The following is a 6,525-nucleotide window of genomic DNA, read 5'->3' as shown; positions in this document are numbered from 1 at the left end:
TGCTGGGAGAGGTAATTGGAATCACCCGACACACAAGACTAGTGCCTCCAAGCTCAGTCCAGCCATTTCCTGGTAATTCCTGTGGTAGACTGGTGCTACATACTAAGTTCCATACGTGAGAGGGTAGCTGAACGCCTTGTCCAAAAGCATCTTACTTCTGAGAGTTGAGCTCAGCCTCAGTCCCTCACAGTTCCACATTGCCTGCAGAGTGAGTTTCGCAGGTCTTCAGCAGAGACGTTTGCCAGAGGCTTCTGAGACGCAGGGTAACAATGCAGACCAGGAGGGTATCCCCAGGTGCAGTAGACTGGTAATCTTGGAACCTCCTGACTCAGAGTACTGCTACCTTCTCACTGCCATAGGAATAAAGCTAGTTGACAGTTGACTTCAAGACATGCTTGCCTGGGAGAGCTGAGGACAGGGCAGAACCCTCCCACATCCTGCCTGCCTGTAGGAGTATCTGTTAACATCCTTATGTTAGTGGCTGGGAGAGGTTGCGGGAAAAGCATGTGTGAGCACTGGGCCTGAACTCCCGTGTATCTGAGTTGAATACAGCGATTTCCAACGGCTTTCCTCAGTCAGAGTGTAGCTAGGTTCCAAATCCCATGTACGAGCGGGTAGCAGACATCTGCCTCCCATGCATACACACTTCTGAGAGTTGAGCTTATGGCCTGTACCTCCACATCCACCCTGCTGGTACCCTTGGCTTCTAAAAGGCCAAGGCTCGCTGTTTGACGGAAGTGCTGGGAGAGGTAATTGGAATCTCCCGGCACACAAGAAGAGTGCCTCCAAGCTCAATTCACGATTTCCCAGTAATTCTTGTGGTAGACAGGTGCTACATACTAAGTTCCATGTTTGAGAAGGTAGCTGAACGCCTTGTCCAAAAGCATCTTACTTCTGAGAGTTGAGCTCAGCCTCAGTCCCTCACAGTTCCACACTGCCTGCAGAGTGAGTTTCACACGTCTTCACCAGAGACGATTGCCAGAGGCTTCTGAGTACAAGTTAACAATGCAGACCTGGAGGGTATCTCCAGGTGCAGTAGAGTGGTAATCTTGGAACCTCCTGACTCAGAGTACTGCTACCTTCTCACTGCCATAGGAATGCAGCTAGTTGACAGCTGGCTTCAAGACATGCTTCCCTGTGAGAGCTGAGGACAGGGCAGAACCCTCCCGCATCCTGCCTGACTGTAGGAGTAGCTGCTAACATCCTTATGTTAGTGGCTGGGAGAGGTTGCGGGAAAAGCATGTGTGAGCACTGGGCCTGAACTCCCGTGTATCTGAGTTGAATACAGCGATTTCCAACGGCTTTCATCAATCAGAGTGTAGCCAGGTTCCAACTCCCATGTCCGAGTGGGTAGCAGACATCTGCCTCCCATGCATACACACTTCTGAGAGTTGAGCTTATGGCCTGTACCTCCACAGCCAGCCTGCTGGTACCCTTGGCTTCTAAAAGGCCTAGGCTCGCTGTTTGACGGAAGTGCTGGGGGAGGTAATTGGAATCTCCCGGCACACAAGACGAGTGCCTCCAAGCTCAATTCACGATTTCCCAGTAATTCTTGTGGTAGACAGGTGCTACATACTAAGTTCCATATGTGAGAAGGTAGCTGAACGCCTTGTCCAAAAGCATCTTACTTCTGAGAGTTCAGCTCAGCCTCAGTCCCTCACAGTTCCACACTGCCTGCAGAGTGAGTTTCACACGTCTTCACCAGAGACGATTGCCAGAGGCTTCTGAGTACAAGTTAACAATGCAGACCTGGAGGGTATCTCCAGGTGCAGTAGAGTGGTAATCTTGGAACCTCCTGACTCAGAGTACTGCTACCTTCTCACTGCCATAGGAATGCAGCTAGTTGACAGCTGGCTTCATGACATGCTTCCCTGTGAGAGCTGAGGACAGGGCAGAACCCTCCCGCATCCTGTCTGACTGTAGGAGTAGCTGCTAACAACCTTATGTTAGTGGCTGGGAGAGGTTGCGGGAAAAGCATGTGTGAGCACTGGGCCTGAACTCCCGTGTATCTGAGTTGAATACAGCGATTTCCAACGGCTTTCATCAATCAGAGTGTAGCCAGTTTCCAACTCCCATGTCCGAGTGGGTAGCAGACATCTGCCTCCCATGCATACACACTTCTGAGAGTTGAGCTTATGGCCTGTACCTCCACAGCCAGCCTGCTGGTACCCTTGGCTTCTAAAAGGCCTAGGCTCGCTGTTTGACGGAAGTGTTGGGAGAGGTAATTGGAATCACCCGGTACACAAGACTAGTGCTACCAAGCTCAGTCCAGCGATTTCCTAGTAATTCCTGTGGTAGACTGGTGCTACATACTAAGTTCCATACGTGAGAGGGTAGCTGAACGCCTTGTCCAAAAGCATCTTACTTCTGAGAGTTGAGCTCAGCCTCAGTCCCTCACAGTTCCACACTGCGTTCAGAGTGAGTTTCGCAGGTCTTCAGCAGAGACGTTTGCAAGAGGCTTCTGAGACGCAGGGTAACAATGCAGACCTGGAGGGTATCCCCAGGTGCAGTAGACTGGTAATCTTGGAACCTCCTGACTCAGAGTACTGCTACCTTCTCACTGCCATAGGAATGCAGCTAGTTGACAGCTGGCTTCAAGACATGCTTCCCTGTGAGAGCTGAGGACAGGGCAGAACCCTCTCGCATCCTGCCTGACTGTAGGAGTAGCTGCTAACATCCTAATGTTAGTGGCTGGGAGAGGTTGTGGGAAAAGCATGTGTGAGCACTGGGCCTGAACTCCCGTGTATCTGGGTTGAATACAGCGATTTCCAACGTCTTTCATCAACCAGAGTGTAGCTAGGTTCCAAATCCCATGTACAGCGGGTAGCAGACATCTTCCTCCCATGCATACAAACTTCTGAGAGTTGAGCTTATGGCTTCTACCTCCACATCCAGCCTGCTGTTTCGAAAAGGCTTGGCTTCTAAAAGGCCTAGGCTCGCTGTTTGACGGAAGTGCTGGGAGAGGTAATTGGAATCTCCCGGCACACAAAACGAGTGCCTCCAAGCTCAATTCACGATTTCCCAGTAATTCTTGTGGTAGACAGGTGCTACATACTAAGTTCCATATGTGAGAAGGTAGCTGAACGCCTTGTCCAAAAGCATCTTACTTCTGAGAGTTGAGCTCAGCCTCAGTCCCTCACAGTTCACACTGCCTGCAGAGTGAGTTTCACACGTCTTCACCAGAGACGATTGCCAGAGGCTTCTGAGTACAAGTTAACAATGCAGACCTGGAGGGTATCTCCAGGTGCAGTAGAGTGGTAATCTTGGAACCTCCTGACTCAGAGTACTGCTACCTTCTCACTGCCATAGGAATGCAGCTAGTTGACAGCTGGCTTCAAGACATGCTTCCCTGTGAGAGCTGAGGACAGGGCAGAACCCTCCCGCATCCTGCCTGACTGTAGGAGTAGCTGCTAACATCCTAATGTTAGTGGCTGGGAGAGGTTGCTGGAAAAGCATGTGTGAGCACTGGGCCTGAACTCCTGTGTATCTGAGTTGAATACAGCGATTTCCAATGGCCTTCTTCAATCACAGTGTAGCTAGGTTCCAACTCCCATGTCCGAGTGGGTAGCAGACATCTGCCTCCCATGCATACACACTTCTGAGAGTTGAGCTTATGGCCTGTACCTCCACAGCCAGCCTGCTGGTACCCTTGGCTTCTAAAAGGCCTAGGCTCGCTGTTTGACGGAAGTGTTGGGAGAGGTAATTGGAATCACCCGGCACACAAGACGAGTGCCTCCAAGCTCAGTCCAGCGATTTCCTAGTAATTCCTGTGGTAGACTGGTGCTACATACTAAGTTCCATACGTGAGAGGGTGGCTGAACGTCTTGTCCAAAAGCATCTTACTTCTGAGAGTTGAGCTCAGCCTCAGTCCCTCACAGTTCCACACTGCCTGCAGAGTGAGTTTCGCAGGTCTTCAGCAGAGACGTTTTCCAGAGGCTTCTGAGACGTAGGGTAACAATGCAGACCTGGAGGGTATCCCCAGGTGCAGTAGACTGGTAATCTTGGAACCTCCTGACTCAGAATACTGGTACCTTCTCACTGCCATAGGAATGCAGCTAGTTGACAGCTGGCTTCAAGACATGCTTCCCTGTGAGAGCTGAGGACAGGGCAGAACCGTTGTGCATCCTGCCTGACTGTAGGAGTAGCTGCTAACATCCTAATATTAGTGGCTGGTAGAGATTGCGGGAAAAGCATGTGTGAGCACTGGGCCTGAACTCCCGTGTATCTGAGATGAATATGCGATTTCCAACGGCTTTCCTCAACCAGAGTGTAGCTAGGTTCCAAATCCCATGTACGAGCCGGTAGCAGATATCTGCCTCCCATGCATACACACTTCTGAGAGTTGAGCTTATGGCCTGTACCTCCACATCCAGCCTGCTGGTTCGAAAAGGCTTGGCTTCTAAAAGGCCTAGGCTCGCTGTTTGACGGAAGTGCTGGGAGAGGTAATTGGAATCTCCCGGCACACAAGACGAGTGCCTCCAAGCTCAATTCACGATTTCCCAGTAATTCTTGTGGTAGACAGGTGCTACATACTAAGTTCCATATGTGAGAAGGTAGCTGAACGCCTTGTCCAAAAGCATCTTACTTCTGAGAGTTGAGCTCAGCCTCAGTCCCTCACAGTTCCACACTGCCTGCAGAGTGAGTTTCACACATCTTCACTAGAGACGATTGCCAGAGGCTTCTGAGTACAAGTTAACAATGCAGACCTGGAGGGTATCTCCAGGTGCAGTAGAGTGGTAATCTTGGAACCTCCTGACTCAGAGTACTGTACCTTCTCACTGCCATAGGAATGCAGCTAGTTGACAGCTGGCTTCAAGACATGCTTCCCTGTGAGAGCTGAGGACAGGGCAGAACCCTCCCGCATCCTGCCTGACTGTAGGAGTAGCTGCTAACATCCTAATGTTATTGGCTGGGAGAGGTTGCGGGCAAAGCATGTGTGAGCACTGGGCCTGAACTCCCGTGTATCTGAGTTGAATACAGCGATTTCCAACGGCTTTCATCAATCAGAGTGTAGCTAGGTTCCAAATCCCATGTACGAGCGGGTAGCAGACATCTGCCTCCCATGCATACACACTTCTGAGAGTTGAACTTATGGCCTGTACCTCCACAGCCAGCCTGCTGGTTCGAAAAGGCTTGGCTTCTAAAAGGCCTAGGCTCGCTGTTTGACTGAAGTGCTGGGAGAGGTAATTGGAATCTCCCGTCACACAAGACGAGTGCCTCCAAGCTAAATTCACGATTTCCCAGTAATTCCTGTGGTAGACAGGTGCTACATACTAAGTTCCATATGTGAGAAGGTAGCTGAACGCCTTGTCCAAAAGCATCTTACTTCTGAGAGTTGAGATCAGCCTCAGTCCCTCACAGTTCCACACTGCCTGCAGAGTGAGTTTCACACATCTTCACTAGAGACGATTGCCAGAGGCTTCTGAGTACAAGTTAACAATGCAGACCTGGAGGGTATCTCCAGGTGCAGTAGAGTGGTAATCTTGGAACCTCCTGACTCAGAGTACTGCTACCTTCTCACTGCCATAGGAATGCAGCTAGTTGACAGTTGGCTTCAAGACATGCTTCCCTGTGAGAGTTGAGGACAGCGCAGAACCCTCCCGCATCTTGCCTGACTGTAGGAGTAGCTGCTAACATCCTTATGTTAGTGGCTGGGAGAGGTTGCGGGAAAAGCATGTGTGAGCACTGGGCCTGAACTCCCGTGTATCTGAGTTGAATACAGCGATTTCCAACGGCTTTCATCAATCAGAGTGTAGCCAGGTTCCAACTCCCATGTCCGAGTGGGTAGCAGACATCTGCCTCCCATGCATACACATTTCTGAGAGTTGAGCTTATGGCCTGTACCTCCACAGCCAGCCTGCTGGTACCCTTGGCTTCTAAAAGGCCTAGGCTCGCTGTTTGACGGAAGTGTTGGGAGAGGTAATTGGAATCACCCGGCACACAAGACTAGTGCCTCCAAGCTCAGTCCAGCGATTTCCTAGTAATTCCTGTGGTAGACTGGTGCTACATACTAAGTTCCATACGTGACAGGGTAGCTGAACGCCTTGTCCAAAAGCATCTTACTTCTGAGAGTTGAGCTCAGCCTCAGTCCCTCACAGTTCCACTCTGCCTGCAGAGTGAGTTTCGCAGGTCTTCAGCAGAGACGTTTGCCAGAGGCTTCTGAGACGAGGGTAACAATGCAGACCTGGAGGGTATCCCCAGGTGCAGTAGACTGGTAATCTTGGAACCTCCTGACTCAGAGTACTGCTACCTTCTCACTGCCATAGGAATGCAGCTAGTTGACAGCTGGCTTCAAGACATGCTTCCCTGTGAGAGCTGAGGACAGTAAAGAACACTCCAGCATCCTGCCTGACTGTAGGAGTAGCTGCTAACATCCTAATATTAGTGGGTTGGAGAGGTTGCGGGAAAAGCATGTGTGAGCACTGGGCCTGAACTCCCATGTATCTGAGTTGAATACAGCGATTTCCTACGGCTTTCATGAATCAGAGTGTAGCTAGGTTCCAAATCCCATGTACGAGCGGGTAG

The sequence above is a fragment of the Canis aureus genome, chromosome 23, assembly GCF_053574225.1.
Source record: "Canis aureus isolate CA01 chromosome 23, VMU_Caureus_v.1.0, whole genome shotgun sequence".
NCBI lineage: Eukaryota > Metazoa > Chordata > Mammalia > Carnivora > Canidae > Canis > Canis aureus.
This window is presented reverse-complemented; position numbering follows the sequence as displayed.